The 16,318-nt window shown below is 43.9% G+C and overlaps 1 protein-coding gene across 2 annotated transcripts in view; it reads right to left on the bottom strand.

Annotated features, from left to right (window-relative positions):
- TBX15 (T-box transcription factor 15) overlaps positions 1-16,318 on the bottom strand; it is a 97,953-nt gene that overhangs the window by 79,849 nt on the left and 1,786 nt on the right. The window contains exon 1 of one of the 2 annotated variants that reach the window (XM_080391114.1): positions 12,730-15,165. The exons of the other annotated variant lie outside the window; for it this stretch is intronic. The gene's annotated coding sequence lies outside the window, so the exon portion shown is untranslated. Of the gene's footprint in view, positions 1-12,729; positions 15,166-16,318 lie in introns of those variants that run through there. 2 annotated transcript variants of the gene reach the window in all.

Here is a 16,318-nt window from a genome sequence, read left to right as displayed (position 1 = left end):
GCATTGTTCCACACTCTCCCCAGCGTTCAGCCAGAAGGACAATGGGAGAAAGTAGTTCCATATTTCCATCTATCTATACACAAATGGAGTCAGCCCATGCGTTCTTTTTTTTTTTTTGTTCTTTTTTTTCCCTAACTAAAGCTGCCAGGGCAGGAAAGGAATGCTGGATCAGGCCTGTCCATAGTGGTGTGTTCCCTAGCATCCCACAGAGGGATGTTGTTGCTATTATTTTAACAGCAGATCTCTGCTGTTGTTGCTATTTTAATGGCAGATTTTAAAGCTTCCGCTGACATTGGTACAGACCCTGAAGCTCAGCTAGAGAAACAGAGGTGGCGAGCAGATGGTGATACAAAGGAGGAATGCTGTAACTATAAATATTCTGGTGAAATTCATATCCAGTATTCCACACAAGAGCCAACAAACTATACTAAGCCCTTAGTATGGGGATTAAATTAGTTTTATGTGGTAAATGGCTTCTTAATCTGGGTTTCCCTGCCAGGGAGATTTTCACTCAGAGGATGTAACTATTTATATCAAACCACTGAAAAATTATGAAAGGTCAGTTCTGTATTAATTATCATTAGAAAAATATTAACATTTACCAAAGAAGGGGAAACATTTCCTTCTGAGTTGTCAGGGCTTCTAAAACAGCCTGAGGGAAGGGGCAGTGGCTAAGGCACAGCCCTCTCCAGGAAAATGCTCTTCAACGGTTTGCCGGAGTCAGAGTTAAGGTAATACTACAGTTCATCAGTTAAATGTGTAGCAACACAGAAAAATCAAGCCAGTAAAATGACACTCATAAAACCCTAAAGCATTTTAATCATGCAGTTTAATACACTGAACTTCACAAAACAAAAGTTCATGTTGAAGCTCTGCATTCAAACGGTAATCCCTGTTCCACCCTATCTGAGTGTACTTTAGATACCAGATAACGGGTCTCACACACAAACAGGTTTATTTATCATTGATCGAACACTTAAACACCGGCTGAAACAAAATCTGCAGGATCAAACCCAGCATGTCCTCAGCCCGGTTTCAGGTGCAGCAGGAGGTGCACAGAGGCCTGGCCCGCGCTCGTTCCCCAGGGCCCCACGCCGGGCCCCGCCATCGGGAAGCCAAGAGCCTCCAGGCCCGCCGCCAAGCCGGGCTGCACCGCCTCGCCTCGCGGGCCTGCGTGTGGGGCTGCAGCCTCTCCAGACCCATAGCTTCGAGTTTTGACGTTCTGTTTGTATCTTCAGGTGCCACTTTGTTCACTAGTTGTGATAGACTGCCTTTTGTTAGCTATCTCTCCTCATCAGAGAGGAAATGTTGCGTTTGAAAGACCTGTGCACAGAGAATCAGTGCCGTTTAGCAGTGTGTGCTGAAGCATTCTGTAGTTGGGTTTGTTTCCCAAAGTGGCTCTCAGATCTGAAAGTTGAAGAATGAAGCTATACAAATGACAAAAACTGCGGGAAAGTGTGGAACACTGTTTGTTCATCACCCCTTCATAAGCACATAAAATAACTCTAGCCTAAAGCACCATCTTTGAACACCGGATTGTAAAACTGAGGAGATAGGTTGTCTCTCTACCTATTTTAGCTTTATTTCTTAGGAAACTAGACTCAGAGGAGGCCATCAGCAGGGCAGTTTTCCATTTCCCCTTAATATTCTGGACCCACTGATCCAAACTGACTCACTGGTCAGCTTCAAGCAACTTTTCACAGAGGGACAGAGGACTCAAAGGGATTAAATTTCTACAAATTCTGTGAAAATCAATGTCTAAACAAATCAGCACCCTCAACTAACAGGCTTTCTTGGCTACTTGGTCTGTGTGCTCATCCAGACAGAACATCCCAAGACAGGATCTAGACAGAGAAAACACTACCCTGTGCCTGGCTGTAGTAGAGGAGCTGGGACTGAAATTGGGATAGTATGGGATATACAGGGAAAAATATGTGGAGGTGAAAATGTTGGTAAACAACAGCATACAGCCCTTGGGGAAGGGGCAGGAGGAGCTAACACTTCTGTGACGAGGACATCAGGACATAACACAAGTCATTTGTCCAGCTGCTTGCACAAAGCTTGCTTCTTTCACCAAAAATATCCTTTAAAAGTCGTCAAGAATCCAGAAGAAGAGCAAAGCTAGGCCTTTGAAATGGAAAATGCTTATAAAATCTTCCTGAAGTGCTGCTGTGCTGCCATTTGTATTTTATTTTACAAGATCTAGAGACTAACATCTTGCCTGTGCTCTGCAAATGGCTCTCAGTAAAACAGCTGCACCAGGTGCAAGAAGAGAGAATGAGAGCCAACGATTGCCCCTCTTCTTCATCACCTTCCTGGAACTGAAGTCCAAACCCTGAGCAACAGCAAAACACCTTTCCCCAACTTTCATCTCAGGTTGATAGCCAGAAAGAAAGATCATTTCCCACCAAACAGCTCAGCCTGCTTTCGTTCCCATTCCTCATGCTGGGTCTGGCAGAGGTTTGTGCAGTGACCTTACCGAGCTCTAGAAGGTGACAGCAGGTCTGCAGTCTTTATCTCAGCCAGCTCTAGCACAAGTTAAAGGGAGCATGCTACAGCTAGGCTAGAGCTTTCAATTATGGTCATGCATGCCAGTATCATACTTTAAATCTTGATAGCATCTTTGAAAGCATGTAAATTATTTAAGCACGCTTTCTTTTTTCCACTTTCAAATGCAGTTTAAGCTTTGAGGTTCAAACAAATGTCTAAATTGCATCTGATGTATTTTCCAGCTCCCAGTGACTTCAGTGAGACTATTTTTTTTTTGAATGAGGACATATAAGGGGTCACAATTTCATTTTGTTTAATATGCTGTTATGTGTTGCCACCGTAAAAGATGACTTAATAAATACTGCAATTTCTGAATGGACATCTAAAGTTCCATAATCAGAACTGCTAAATATGCAAACCAAGATCACGCACCAGGGAAATAAAATCAAAGTCCCACTGGAGCTCAATGGCAAGCAACAAAAGGGCTTGACAGTGTTACCTTCAAAGGAAAATATAGAATTAAAATAAAGAACTTGCTTCCTCATCTCGCAACTACAATAATTTCAATACATGCTATTTTAATAGCTACTTCTGCTTAAAATTATATACTTATAACATGAAAAATCACACTCCTTTCTGAAGGGTCTGTCCCTTATTTGAGTTAGACATCATATCTACTGTTTCTATAATTGAAATATTAAAGAAATATATTTTACTCTATATTCTCTGTTGTTTACTTTGTGCCATGGATAGAACCCTGTGCAGTTTCTCTTTCTCCTACAATTATGCGCTGATTTTACAAACACATAAATGTGAGCTCACCTTTCCTGCTGGGAGGGATTTTGATGGGAGTCTCGCCGCAGTGAAGGACATGAATACATTTTGGCAGGATCAGGGCCTCAGATAGCAAGGAGGAAACTGGCTAACACAAACCACCTTTGCAAACACAAAGAGGGAAGGGTCCCAGGAACAAAAATTGAAGTTGTTTTATACACTTCTAAATGCCAGCCAGAGTACTTAAAGGGAGCAGAAACTGGAGGACTTCAGAACTGTTGTGTTTTTTAAAAAAAATCTGAGTTGAGAGTGTCCCTTTAAGGATTTATGGCATGGCACAGCCCAGGGTTTGCTTAGTTTGGCTTTTACTAAACTATTATTTTCTTTTGCTAAGAGATTCAGTGACTAAAAGCGCAGCTTTTTCTTCCTCACAGCTGTTTGCTCCTGTGCTATCAAGTATTTTCCCTCCAGCTTTTGCCCTTGCCTTGCTCATGGGATGTAAATGATGCAGGAATTTCGGCTGCTCTGCTTCAGTTTAGTGGAGTGATAATCTTAGGCAAAGGTTTGCAATCTGTCTTTCATTAAAAGAGTTTTTTGCACTTCTGTTTAACACGGGGAATTTTTTGAATTGCCCTTCTAAAAGAGGATTTCACCTCCACTTTTGCCTGGAGGGAAACCCTTTCTGCCACGAATATATCTGCTGGATAAAAGGGAATGCTTTTGTTGTCAAGTGGTTCTCACCAAAGACAGCAGACAGTTCTGCCTTCAAGTTACCAACATTAGGAACTTGCAGCAAACTTGCTTGGATAAATGAATGCATAAAACAGTGCTTGTCCCATTAAAAAAGTAAGGCATTGTGTTGCTGCCCTGTGCAAAAACAGGTGTTTAAATCCCATTGTAAAATGAAAGTAGCTTTCATTGCCAAATGCCTGAAACTTCTTGCAGAGCACCATTCTCTTATTTCTAGCCATCAAACGTAATGCTAGTATCTAATACTCGTTGCCATAACAAACTGTAATTGCAAAATAGAAACAGAAAAGATTGGTATTTCTAAAATAGTGAAAGTATGTTGAATGATTAAATTTAGGGTTTTAGTGGCCCTAGAAAAAGACTAGACTACAGTCCTATTAAAAAAAATATATATCCAAAATACCGTTAGTATAACATATACATGTACATATTATGCATCTATCTATATAAAGGCTTATACATGCATGCAACGTGGAGAAATTATATAGCAAGCAAAATGGGATTTGAACCCAAATTCTTTGTTGTTCAATATTAGGCAGTCGCTTTTTCTGAACCGATAAGAGCAGCAAGAATCTGTTCTCTGCTAAAAAATCCCTAATTCTTAAACAAAAGAAATCCCAGAGGGGGGGAAACAAAACAGAGAGGGAGAACTACACTCACTAAAAATGGGCAATATTAGATATTTGGTACAAGTCATTGTCACTGTTAAGCTTTTGTTTAAATACAGTGACAGGATGGGCTAGAGTTCTCAGCTGCTTCCTGAATCTGGTCCCAAATAGGTATCTATAGACTGTTCTGAAGAGAAACAAAGAAACAAATATTTTAGAATAGCTTTTGAAAGTCATGTCCGCATAAAAAATAATCTTTATATCTGTGCGAGGGTAGCCAAAATTTAATTGAAGAAAATGAAACCCTTAAATCTCCAATTTTGCAAATCCCTTGTGTCAGGGACTCAGTCACTGACTGATCCCTGTGCTTTCGTTACTAAATCAGGATGTATTTTGATCCAACAATTAGAATTGGGAACCTTGTTATTTTTAATTGCTCTGCAAATTCTGCAGACTGAGACTTCAGCTTCAGATGGCTCTCTGTACCCACAAATGAGAAACTACTGCGTTCTACTCCCTTGTTTATTTTTAAGATACACCAGAAGAAAGGGGCTTTTCTCTCAATGTCTTAGACAGAGGAAGAAGAATCATACCTCAGGAATTTCTGATTTTTTTTTTCACAAAATATTCCTTTATAAAATAAAGATTTCACTAGAAATTCACTAGAAACAACACACGATCTCTGTTCTACTTCACAGAACTGTGCTTTCATTATTTCTTCGTTATTCATTTAGGGTTTCCACTGTATTGAGATTTGAGTTCCTACTCGAGTATCATCGAGCGTCCCTTTGAATTCATTATTAAATGATGCCAAACTCAGACCACAAGTAACATAATGACAAATCCTAGTTGAAGTCCCCATTTCCCTAATGACAGAGATACCAGGGAAGGGTTAAGAGCATTTGACCTGCTGTGCTCAAAGAAGCAAAGTCTGGCATATGAAATGAAGATTGCATCTTAGTATGTACACGGGAAAAAATTTAACCAACCGCAGTGTAAACGGTTGGTGTGAATGTTGTCTTATTAAAGGAAGGTGACTAACCAGCAACACCTTCAAAATATTATTCTTTGTGCAACTGTAATGTCCCGAAGCCCTGGATGTGGACTGACACGCTGCTGTAGTGTTACATGTAAGCAAAGGAGATCATCGGGCTGTCCCAAAGAGGCAACAGTCCAAGTATGTGCAACAGCCCGAGTGCTAACAACGAATCACCTCTTGCTTCAGAAATAAAGTTAGATAAGCATCCTGATTTACAGGAGAAAAGTCATGACTCAGACGAGACAAAAATACTGCAACCGTGCATCTGGAGTAAAGAAAAAAGGAAGCGGAAACAGGGAAAAAAGACTAAAAAAGAAACACACTTTTCAGGAAAGAAACACAAAATAACTAGTATACACTCCATCTTTTTCCTCCCATTTATCTGCACAGCAAACACCACTGTGTAAATGCTGCAGTGAATAGCAACCATCTGAGAAGTAATTATTTAGATTTTAATTCAGGGCTCTCAAGCATTTTCATGAATACTCAGCAATCGTCTGAATATTCATAAATAAAATGATGAAGGGTCAATTCACAAATAATTGTAATAAGAAACCATTACTATTATTCATAATTCTTCATGTAATTTATGTGGCCCTAGCCAAAGTGACAGTTCAAAAAAAAATTGCTGCTGTGCAAAAGAGCTGCCTCCCTCTCCCCTCCACCCCTACCCTCAGGAAAAAAACACAATAAACAAAATAACAAGTCAAAATTTCAAATAGATGGGGAAGACTGAATTATCGGTAGCAGTTGATTATCATAAGTCAAGTTTGATTCTTTCCTTAACAATAAGAAATGTGCTATGCATAATTTAATTATCAATTAGAAATTGCCTTTAGGTATACCTATATCATAAATGACTACACTCACTGCAATAATGACTAATGTGTTTTCTCAGCACATAAAAAACTTCTGTACACTGACAATTTAAATATTAATAATATAAAGCATAAATATCTGACTTTATATACAATAGAAATCAACAATGTACAGTCAATGCAACTGCGTAATAAAATAGACTTAAAACAACTCCACATGTAACACCTATTGATTATTAAAAAGCTGAAGGCCTGAATAAAAGTAGTGAAAGTAGCAAATAGGATTTAAAATATTTTTCTAAAAAATCCTGTTGAGTTCACTGTAAAAGAAAATATTTCATGTAGAAGAGTCTTTACAATTTTTCCTGAAATGCCTAACTTTTTCACTTCAAACCATGAAGAACAAAGACCATGGGAAGAAACCTTGCTCTTTTTCCTGAGAACGTCTGCTTATTTGAGAGGTTCTCCCTTTTTTCCCCTCACGCCTCTCACATATCTAAGCTACACCAAATGATCACATTTGTCCGGTACAACCCACAAAGTTGCCTTCAGAAACTATTTTAAATGGTATATTTCATTATAGGAACCATGCCATACATTAGTTGGGGGAAGAAGGGGGGGGAGGAAAAAGAAAAAGAAAAAGAAAAAGAAAAAGAAAAAGAAAAAGAAAAAACCAACCAGGAGGGTACCCAGATGCAGGGAGAAAGTCTGAAAATAGTTTCTAATTCCTCCTCATGCCGCGAGCAGCCGGTGGGTAGGAAATGAAGCACTGCACTGCTCCCTTTCCTGCCTCCTTCTCCTCTTCCCTCCCCAGCAGTGATCCCCCCTTTCTGCCTGGTTTCCTACTCTTTGCCCCTATTAACACATCTCTTCCCAGTTTCACCATCCTTCCATCCCCAGGAGAGCGTACGCATGCAACTCGGGATGCAAATGAAGCTGACAGGGCGGTGAGCCGCTCTGCCCGCTGGGGCGGTGTGTCCCTTCTCCCCACCGAGGGACCCCCCAGTCCCCATCCAGGCTGAGCTACAGCACTCCTCTTCTGCATTTGTTACTCCTCATCCACTTCCCAGCCCAAGGACAAGTCAGCACCTCCAGAAGGCCGGGCCCCCCCAGCCCGGGGATTGTCCGAGAGCATGACCAAGGGCAGGGCATCCAGCGTGGCAAAAGGGCAGAGGCAACAAATACCCCAGACATTTGCCATCCCCTTTTGGGGCTGAACTGCTTTTCTGTTAAAGGCTGTAACCGTAGTGGATTACTCGCTTGTGTGCCCCGCATGTACCCAGTCAAGCCTCTCTCCATTTTTTCTAAATTAACTATTCCCAAATTACCCTGGATAAATGATGCTCAGCACCTTAATTATGTAACTCGAGCAATCAGTCTTGAAACACTCGTAATAAACAGCTGCTTCACAATTGAATCTTTCATTCCAAGAAGCAGAACAAGTTGGGATGGATTTTTATTTTTTTTCCTGAATCTGTATTATATGACTATATTTTCACAAAAGCTATTAATTACTGTCCATTTCTGTAACGGCACACTGCTAGGCACTTCCACAGCCGCCCTCCCCAGCCCAAGCGCAATTTCCTGAGTTATGGAGTAAACAGAATCACTATGTACGGAATAACGGGAGCAGTCTGACGGGGCAGTGTAGGCTTTCCGCCGCTCCGGCCGCGTTGCAGGGACCTGCATAACAGAACTGTGATGGTACAGTCTTATGTGGGTAACACTCCCCAGCACTGAAGTCAATAACGTGACTGCTTTGCCGCTAGGCAGATGGAGAATTTGCTAGGGTTGTTTGATGGTAAATGAAGACTTTTTTTTTATTTGCTCCAAGGAGCCTGGCACAGGAAACCCCCAAATCCTACAATAATAAATCTGCTATTTATCTTTTAAATTCTGTAGCAAAATAAAAACCATTAGGCACCCACGGCCATGTGCTGGATTCTATATTTTCTCAGCTTCCTACAACCTTTCGGCATAAAAAGATCAAATTTTCTGAAGTAAAAAAACAACTCCTCAGTTTAAAAATAACAGCCTCGTTGCCTTGTATGGAGCACTGTTTTACTGTATTACACATTAAAAAGGCAGGAGCACTTAGAAATTGCAAAGACGGGCATAATCCAGAAACCTACATCTGACCCATCCTGATAGTGTTCATACCATGTATGCCATTTGCAGAAAAACTGAGGACCAGAGGAAAACATGATCCTTCCATAGCATAAAAGTGATCATCCAGGCATTAACCTCACTGTCATGACTATTTTAACTCCTACAGACTGACACAGCATTCCAGCAGACAAAAAAGAAATCCCCATCCGTAAGTCAAAGCGATTCGGACCCTGGCAGCTGTGCTGAGGGGGAGGCAGTGCTTGGGTGACCACTGGCTGTTTAGGGCATCTCAGAGCAGAAATCAAGCTAGAGGTCAAGAGCGGAGCAATTACACATCCTTAATGACATTGAAAATAAGGTCACAAGAGCTGCACCTTTGCAAATCGGCCCCATCGAGGCCTTTGAAATGCAGATGCTCAGCCCCTCACAGAATCAGGCCCTCCTTTAGCAGCTGCCTCCTCAGCGCACTTCCATGCAGCCTTTGCGTTACTGTATTTTGCAATGTCATAGGACACTTCTAGTGTCTTTGTTTTCTAATTCTGCAGATACCTGATAAATAAAGGAACAAACTCAGGGGCAATACACAGCTTTGCAAGAGGATACGTCAACTGAAAAATTAGGATTGCCAATCCCAATTATAGCATGTTATTTTTTTACAAGTTAAGGCAGCAGCAGGGTCCAGTACAACCTCAAGGCCAAAGTCTGCTTTTACAAAAGCCAGTGGGAGTGTTTCCGTTCAGGTCTGAGGTACAAAGGATTGCTCTACAGGTATTCTACTGTTTTTTCACACAGAGAAGAAGGACTGCTTAAAGCACAATAAAAACACATTTGCATTTTTTCTGTGCGAAGTGCATCTATGTGCAAAGCCAAAAGAGGGATGACAGGACAGTGCTGGAATAATTTCTTCACCAAACTAAGTGAGGCTTGTAGAAGTGGTGACAATAACACCCATGAACATTTAATGACTGACCTTCAAATAGATGCTCTGAGCAGGATTGAGGACAATCTGATGTGGCAAGTAGGTGAAAAAAAACAGCCTGTCTGTGAATCTCTCCATCTGTTCCCAAGGTCTCTCCTTCCTCAGCAAACTCATACTTACAGAACTATCTGCAGGCATTTCAGGCATAACATGAACAAGAACCTATCTTCGAAGACCCCCTAACCTGCTCATCATATGCACCATGTGTTTCTAAATGTTATGACGTGTTCTCCTTAGAATTATTTTCTGCATCCACACAGTCAGTCAGCATTTTTGGTATCTTATTTAGGGATACTGCTATTAACTGGGGCAGCTTCTTAAGAAGTCTATCGTGCACAGTTCTTCACTCTCATTAAAAGCAAAGGTGCTCTGGTGTCTCCAGTTTCCCCCTTAGTTTGTGGGTAGATTTCTGATTGGGGACTTCTCTATTTCCTGAAGCTCCTAAAAGTTGAGGCTTGGGTTTGTTAATTCATTGGTCATGGGAAAAAAGTTAATGCTAGCCAAGACTGCATCCAGTCCCTGAGTGAAGTCGAAGAACTGTAAGTCATTCATAATCATTCTGTGTGCCCTGGCTCACTGATTTTCAAACCATTTTTGCTGTGGCTGCGTTCATATAAATGGGCTGATTATTAATATGATTTGTGTCAGTTCTTAACCAGTTGCTGAAGTACTCTTTAAAAACGATAAATCGGTTCTTTTAAAGGCGATTGGCAATAATTTCTTCCCAAGCTCCTTTCCAAGAGCCACATGTGTGGACACGGCTGAGAATGTCCATTTAACAATACCAGAAGATTTCCTTCCCAAAAAGCAAAAGCCTTAAGAAGAATGAGCAGGTGCAGATGCAGTGCAGTGAAACTGTCCCCTGGGGCAGGGACTGAGTTCTATCTACCATGCAAGAGTTTAGCTGAACTTTTTTAAAAAAAAATATATAGAGTGAATTGACCAAGAAAATACAGCTTCAGAGAAATGGAAACTTATTCATGAAATACTGCAGAACGTGGCAAAGAACTTTGAAGATGAAAAACTGGGAAGCAGTGTTGAATGTCCAAATGCTTGACCTCATTATTTTCTAAATTTAAATGTCTTATTTTTTAATTGCAAATTCATTTTACAATTTATTTTAACAATATTTTTAAATTAATTTAAACAAGGTGGTTTGGAGATCCATTTTTAAAATGGTTGCATAACTTGAAAATGTGAGCTAGTTTGATGATACAAAAATAAATATTTAAAGGTGGGCCAAAACCTAAGTTTTCCCATTTCTCAATAAAGGTTTTAAAAAAATAGCTTTTATGCAAGAAAACCTAAATGCCTCCTCATCACCTTCACTTTTTTTTCTGCTCAGTCCCCACATGAAAAATCCTCCTCTGAATTCCTCTTTTGCAAAAATACAGCAGACACTGGCAGCCCTCTGCCACAGGGCTGGACTCAGACAGTCCTTTCACCATCTTCACAACACTGTCAGATCAATAGCTCAAGTGAGCAAATGTCATATGTAAATATTATTGTAAATATTATTTTAACAAGTGCTTTTGTCACTTCTTGGATTGATTTACTGATTCATTGTTTTCTAATCTTGCAGAATATGCAATTAAAAGATGTCCCCGCCATGAATGTTGTTGCTAAAATTTGAATTGGCACTACACTTCCTCTCACAGTTTCAAAATTTCTTAATCTGCTTTCAAAGATATTCCAATTTCATTTTATCGTACCCCATGTTAGCTTCCCCTAGCCCTTCTCACCAATGCACACTACAGCTTTTACCACACGAAATGCAATGGCGTTGGATTTTGTAGCAGCAGATGCCTCGCAGGCAGAAAGGCTGGAACCATAACCTGTGTGAACTAGTACTGGAAATAAGCAGCACCAAGCTACACCATTTTTTGTCTCTGAAAATCAAAATGGCTCAGTGCTGCTGCACAGTACTCTCTACTTGTAGAAACTTGAATAATAAGCCAGAAAAGCCAACTCTGTTGATGTCCCATTACGCAGAGCTGCTCCGGGCAGGATTAGGCACTGCTCGCGTTTCCCTGCACACCCAGGTGCCCACTGCAGCTCTACTGAAAGGAGCCAGGCAGCTGCCAGGCTGACAGACACTGACCATTTGCCTGTACACCCCCCCTGCCTTTGCTGACAAGGTTTAACCATAATGTCCCATCCCATTACTGCAAAGTCATTGTGCTGCTCAGGAGGATATCAGACTGCTAAGAGCTAGCAAAAATCCTATGATTCCATCAACAGGCACTGGCAAGCTCAGCCTCTCCAGGAAACTCTGCTGATCTCTGAAACATTGTTAGTCTTAGAAAACTTAAGTTTCTTTCATTGAACTCGATTTTACATCACCGGTATAAACTACGGATTTCAATATGGACACTTGGGGTGATTTAAATCACACTTGAATAAATTTTACTTGCAACAGGAACTGATGTAAATGCCATATGAGCCAGTCTCCATATATCCAGGAATTTTCCGAGTGCTCTCAGACCAATTTTAGTGCATTTTTTAAACTAGTGTAAGCTTATTAATCTAGATCAGAAGGCAGGAAAAAAGATAACTTAACAAAAGCCACACACTTTGACCTTTGAAGACATAAGGCTGCAAGCAAAGGTTCACACAGGAATCCAGCTGATTAAAATAGGAGCAGTGATCTGTGTGAATAGAAGTGATGTAAGTGGTACCGCCTGTGTTGTAAAACAATGCAAGTGCTCTTTCCTGAATGTAGCGCTCTTGGAAGACAGCTTTCAACTTTTCCATCTGAAAAAAGCATCAGTTTTCCTTAAAGACAGATACAGATAAAGCAGGACACTTCTGCCCGAGGAGAGGCTAGCTGGGCTGATATTTGATATAAGCACTCAGTCCCAAGTGGGAGGAGGGAGAAATGATTGATGGTTTGTAAGGAATTACTTGACTTTTGCTTGTAACAGAAGCTTTTTGGATTCTCCCAAAGTTCTTGTCAAAGACAAGAAACGTCCTTTGAAACAGCAGCTTTCCCCTTGCCAGCAGATGGAATAAACCTGTGTAAAAAAACCCTGCAGGTTTAAAATATATATAAAAGAAAGAAGACGTTTGACACGCTGCCTTTCTTCTAATTCTCCGCTGTTCCGTAAGGTTTGTCTCTATTATTCTATTACCTGCCCCCTTAATACAACGTGAGCAATTCACCTCACTGCAGGAGGAGTTTCGCAAAGCCAGCAGCAGGAGTTCACCAGTGCAGTAAGATGCATATTGCCGCAGAGACAAATCCTTCTTGCTCTCTGTCTCCTCCGGCTCCAAGGTCAGAGTTGTATGAACTTGACTAAGGCAACCCTTTCCGAGCCCCCCAGGGCTCTCCTGGCTCTCATCTGGACAGCTCCATCTGCCTCCTGCAACCGCCTCCTCTGGGAAGGGCGAGAGCATTAGCTCTGCGACCAGAGTACGGGCAAGCAGAGGAGTTACCAGGGGCAGATTTTCATGTTTCCTTCCATCGTATACACAAGGGAACAATGGATCTGAGCACGATACTCCCTCTTTAGGAGGCGAACCGATGATCCAACAGGTGGAATGAATTCATACAACCCCAGTCACACACGCATTTGCTAGAAAGGCATCGCATCAATAAATCCCAGTCCCTAGCAATTCTGCCAAAGGCAAAGCTGACACTCTGTCTTACACCTCATTGTTACGGAGCACTGCTCATTGGCGAGCCTCGATGACCGTGCAAAGGATGGTGTACAGCAATTCACCCTACCTCAGGAAAGAGATGAGAAAAACTTCCCTGCCAGCTCTTGAAATCCTAGTTCCATCCACCCAGCACTCAAACCAAAGCTGAAGTGAGAAACTACATTTGGAACCAAATTAAGTCACTCCCTGCTCAAGGTTTTAACAGCCGCTGCTCAAAAAATGGGACTTCATCAATATAAGCATTCAGAAGCAGTGGTAAATTATTATTATTATCAGTATTATCATTATCATTATTATCATTATTAGTATTTAATCCTGCATTATCAGTCCCGTTTCTCCCACTCTTAGAAACTGTTTGCCCCTGCGGAGGGGGGGTGGGCTGCAGAGCACAGAGGTGAGGGGCAGGTGCCCTGCGGGGGAGTGGGCTGGGATGGATGTCCCTGTGTCCCTGCAGCCTCCCGGGCCAGGCAGGAGAAACAACACGCCGTGGTAAAAGAGATGGTGGGTTTGTTCTTGCCAGCCACGGAAGGCTCTGTCAAGCTATCGGATCTTAAGCTTATGGATAAGCGGCTGTAACAAACACGTTGCAGGTCTTAAAATGTTTTTTTCTCGCGCCGCAAAGCCTCGCAGTAGTTCGTTAATGTAGCTTCAGAAAAACAGACGGAACGAAAAACAATTCGTAATGCAATGTCTTTGCGGGCTGGCAAAACAGAAAACTCTCAACAATGTCCTGGTTTGGTTTGCTGGCCGTTGTTTGGGTTTTAGTTGGTTTTTTTTTTCAACTGCTGTGTGCAGTTTTTACCATATGCAATCAAAAATACAGACGGGATGTGCGCTATGAGGCCAGCGCTGGCGAAATTCGTTTGCAGACTCGCCGGCGTGTTGCCTGGGGGGCCAGGCCGGTCCCACACCGAGCAGTGCCGGGTTTCTCAGCCGCACGTTTAGCTGTGCCGCCGCCGCGTCCTCCGCGCAACGAGCCCGAGCGCCCGGGGCAGCGGCCGTGCGGGGGACCGCGGCCGCGGGGGATGCGCCCCCAGACACAACATGTAACCCGTGGTACCCCGCCCGGGGGGGCAGGGGCGCGCCTGCTCTGCCCGCGCTGCCCCGCGCCCCTGCGGTGGCAGAGGGAAGGGTGGACGACAGCCACGGCTGCAAACGATGGTAAATAACATATACATCAAGGGAGGCAACGCCTGGGCCCCCGCGACCTTTCCCGCTGCTCAGGTTTAATCTATAAATACCCAGGAGACACCCGAGCCCATTGTTTTGCTGCCCTCTGAAACCAAACCTGCCAAGGGGACGAGGGACGCCCGCCACCTTCCTCCTCCTCCTCCCCCTCCTCCTCCCCGCGGCGCGGGAGCCGAGGGCCGAGGCGGCTGCGGGGCGGCTGCGGGGCGGCAGCGCCAGCCCTAGCACCCCTGGCCCCACGGGTGGCGTGCCCTGCGTGGACGGGGCGGGAGGAAGGGGGAACAGCCGCCCTAACCCCCAACTCCTTTTCACAGCTTCGTGATTAAAACCCGCACGTGATTAAAATCCAGGTTTTATTCCCCTTTTAAACGAGTCTCGTAAAACAGCACATTAACTCCGGCGACAAGATTCATGGCTGGGACGTACCTAACGCGGGGGCGCGGGGGACACGTTTGACAGCCCGGGGGGCTGTGGCCGCTGGCGTGTCACATCCTTCCTCAGGCCGCCCCCCGCCCGCCACCCCCCAGCCCACCGCCTCGCTGCCCCGGGAAGATGCGGCCGCGGGCCGGCTGTCCCGGGTACCGGGGGCCACGGGATGGGTAATATTGTCACCGAAGGGTTTGGGCACAGCTGGAAAACCCCACATAAGGGGTGGCGCTTTAGCCAAAACGGGGCAACGACGCGCGCTGCCCCCCGCGACCCCCGAAGCTGCCGCACGGACCCGCACCGAGGGGACCGGAGCGGGGCCGCCCCGCCGACCCCCCCGCCGGGCACGGAGGGGAAAACCCCCGCCGGGCACGGCCAAGGCGTGGGTGAGAAATCCCCGTCCCCATCTGCACGGGGAAGAGCTGCGGAACGGAGAGCGACCCCCCCCCTCCCGCGGCCGGCGCTCGCTTCCCCGCGGCGGAGGGCTTCCAGCTCTGCGGGCCCTACGGGTGGGAACCGAGGGGGTTCCTGCGAAGCGATCGATAAATCGGGCCAGATCGATTCACGTTATGACACCCCAAACCACCGCCTGATTTCCCAGTGCATCGCGGAGTGTGCGGGGCCGCCCGGTGCGCACCCCCGTACCGCTAGTATCCCCGGAGGAAGGAGCAGCCCCACGCTACTCGAGGGCGGCCACTTGGAGTTTTGGTTTTGAACCTTTGGGACGCTATAAAAACTCCCTTCTCTAATTTTCTTTTTTTCGCGATATCGCTGGAGTTTTGTCAAGTTTAAAACACTTCAGGTGTAAAATGTTCTTAATTGGGTCTTGTAAAGATGGAATTTGGTGGCCATTATAGAGCCTCTAATCAATTCTCACCCGGCAGCAAAGGTACACCAGCGAGGATTTAGGTTTAATGAAGTGACTGCGCAAATTACAGTCGCGGACTTTATTTAAAGTCTATCAACCTCCTAAAAAAATGATTTCTCAAACTGTTCTTGATTTCCTTTGCTTTATGAAAAACATCACGTTTGCTTTCTAAGGTTTCAGGCATCAGCAGCCATTCTCTCCCGCTCTCCAGTCTGGCGCAGGGGGAGTTTTCCAGTTTTTTTATTTCGAATTCATGGAGAAATGGGTAAAGTAAATTTCTAGACAGTTCAGAAATACATCCTACTGGGGCTAAAAACTAACGAGAAACGGTTCTCAAAAAAAAGACCAATGCACATATCTGCGCTATTATTACAAAGCGGATTTTTTTTTGTTGTTTCGTTCGTTATATTATTTTGAACGGGGAGGACTCGGAAAGCGTGAGCTATTTTTTTAGTGGTTGATATTTTCGATCGCCTCTGTCTCCTCTCCTTTACACCCGTCGTTCCGCTGGGAGGGAGCTCCCAGACAGCAGATTTTACCTACTTCTCCTTAGGATCCGCACCGGGAAAGGCTGCGGCTGCTACAAGCAAAGCGAAATGCGGTTCCTTG

Source organism: Falco punctatus, assembly GCF_963210335.1.
Source record: "Falco punctatus genome assembly, chromosome: 6".
NCBI lineage: Eukaryota > Metazoa > Chordata > Aves > Falconiformes > Falconidae > Falco > Falco punctatus.
Note: the sequence above shows the minus strand (reverse complement) of the source record. Positions and strands in the feature narration are given on the sequence as shown.